This window comes from Anastrepha ludens, unplaced genomic scaffold (genome assembly GCF_028408465.1).
Source record: "Anastrepha ludens isolate Willacy unplaced genomic scaffold, idAnaLude1.1 ptg000053l, whole genome shotgun sequence".
Lineage (NCBI taxonomy): Eukaryota > Metazoa > Arthropoda > Insecta > Diptera > Tephritidae > Anastrepha > Anastrepha ludens.
Window position 1 is genome coordinate 230001 of NW_026530034.1, and position 2500 is coordinate 232500.

At 31.2% G+C, this 2500-nt stretch overlaps 2 non-coding genes across 2 annotated transcripts in view; both read right to left on the reverse strand.

Moving 5' to 3' along the window:
• Positions 1-1918, reverse strand: part of LOC128870799 (large subunit ribosomal RNA) — a 3993-nt gene extending 2075 nt beyond the window's left edge. Inside the window, exon 1 of the ribosomal RNA XR_008455517.1 lies at positions 1-1918. This exon is cut by the window's left edge and continues 2075 nt beyond it. This is a non-coding gene — a ribosomal RNA (large subunit ribosomal RNA).
• Positions 1919-2356: 438 nt separating this feature from the next.
• Positions 2357-2500, reverse strand: part of LOC128870765 (5.8S ribosomal RNA) — a 181-nt gene continuing 37 nt past the window's right edge. Inside the window, exon 1 of the ribosomal RNA XR_008455484.1 lies at positions 2357-2500. This exon is cut by the window's right edge and continues 37 nt beyond it. This is a non-coding gene — a ribosomal RNA (5.8S ribosomal RNA).

Consider the following 2500-nt stretch of genomic DNA (forward strand, 5'->3'; position numbering starts at 1 on the left):
TGGAACCGTATTCCCTTTCGTTCAAAATAATTCAAGTATTTAATTATTTTTTAATATATATATATAAATTTTATTAATATTTTTTTTTATTAAAAACTTGAAAATTTTCGGCTTTCGCCTTGAACTTAGGACCGACTAACTCGTGATCAACCACTGTTCACACGAAACCCTTCTCCACTTCAGTCCTCCAAGGTCTCATTCGATTATTTGCTACTACCACCAAGATCTGTACCAATAGCGGCTCCATGCAGGCTTACGCCAAACACTTCTAAGCACACTATTGTACCCTCCTACTCACTAAAGTTTCAAAATTTATAAATCAATCGAAATTGTTTTATAAATCATCTACTTTAGCGGTAATGTATAGGTATACAACTTAAGCGCCATCCATTTTAAGGGCTAGTTGCTTCGGCAGGTGAGTTGTTACACACTCCTTAGCGGATTACGACTTCCATGTCCACCGTCCTGCTGTTTTAAGCAACCAACGCCTTTCATGGTATCTGCATGAGTTGTTAATTTAGGCACCGTAACATTACGTTTGGTTCATCCCACAGCGCCAGTTCTGCTTACCAAAAGTGGCCCACTGGGCACATTATATCATAACCTCAACCTTCATATCAAGAAAGGTGAGGTTCTTACCCATTTAAAGTTTGAGAATAGGTTAAAATCGTTTCGACCCTAAGGCCTCTAATCATTCGCTTTACCAGATAAGATTATTTTATATAATTTTTAAATGCACCAGCTATCCTGAGGGAAACTTCGGAGGGAACCAGCTACTAGATGGTTCGATTGGTCTTTCGCCCCTATACTCAATTCTGACAATCGATTTGCACGTCAGAACTGTTTCGGTCTTCCATCAGGGTTTCCCCTGACTTCAACCTGATCAAGTATAGTTCACCATCTTTCGGGTCACAGCATATATGCTCAAGGTACGCTCCAGTTAGAGGTATAAATAATAATAAATTATCATTATACATAACTATATGGAACGCCCCGGGATTGAATTAATTGACTATTTAAGAAAATAGACTAAAAATTAATCCCATTATATTTTTAAGTTAAGTTAATTATGCCATTAAGTTTAATATAACTCAATGACTTGCACATATGTTAGACTCCTTGGTCCGTGTTTCAAGACGGGTCCCGAAGGTATCCTGAATCTTTCGCATTGTTAATCATATAAATGCATACAAATAAATATTAATATCATAGATATTAAATTTTTTGTAAAATTCAAAAAATGAATTTTAGCATTATATATAATAAAATCTATCAACACTTTATCAAATCATTAGTATTTATTCTATGTTAATATGCTTAAAAAGCAAATTAATTTAAATAAACTTAATATCACCAATGATCTTTTGATAAATACTTTTATTATGTTAATAGATTACAATGTCCTTATATGAAAAAAATGCACATTATTTTTAATTATTTAATGATGAATTTTTCATAATGGATATTCAGGTTCATCGGGCTTAACCTCTAAGCAGTTTCACGTACTATTTAACTCTCTATTCAGAGTTCTTTTCAACTTTCCCTCACGGTACTTGTTTACTATCGGTCTCATGGTTATATTTAGTTTTAGATGGAGTTTACCACCCACTTAGTGCTGCACTATCAAGCAACACGACTCTTTGGAAATATCTTTCTAGTAATCATTAACGTTATACGGGCCTGGCACCCTCTATGGGTAAATGGCCTCATTTAAGAAGGACTTAAATCGTTAATTTCTCATACTAGATATTAAGATATTCCATACACTGCATCTCACATTTGACATATAGACAAAGTGACTTAGTGCTGAACTATTTTCTTTTCGCTCGCCGCTACTAAGAAAATCCTTGTTAGTTTCTTTTCCTCCCCTCATTAATATGCTTAAATTCAGGGGGTAATCCCATATGAGTTGAGGTTGTTTTAAAATATTTTTTATCTTCTCACAATTTAATAAATAATTATATCATCTTTTCATCTCTATTTTTCTTTTTTCCTTTTATATAAATATATATTATAAATAATAATTATGTAAAATGAGGCAATTCTAGAATAAAAAAAATTAATTTTTATGCTAGACATTCCTCCTTTAATTACATATATAAATTAATATTTTATATATATATAAATAATATGAAAATTTTTTAAAGAGAATACTTAGATTCAAAATTTTTTTTATTTCATTTTATTTGAGAGGATTTTTTTTTTTTAAGAATATATTAATAAATAAAAAATTCATTATATATCTTTATTTTTTTGCTATTAATATTATGAATTATTTAAAATCCAATAATATACACATTTGCTTAAATTCAATTATTTTTATAAAAGAATAAGCAACTTATTTAGCATAGTCTTACAACCCTCAACCATATGTAGTCCAAGCAGTACTTTAAAATTTAATTTAATGTACATAACAGCATGGACTGCGATATGCGTTCAAAATGTCGATGTTCATGTGTCCTGCAGTTCACACGATGACGCACAGTTTGCTGCGTTCTTC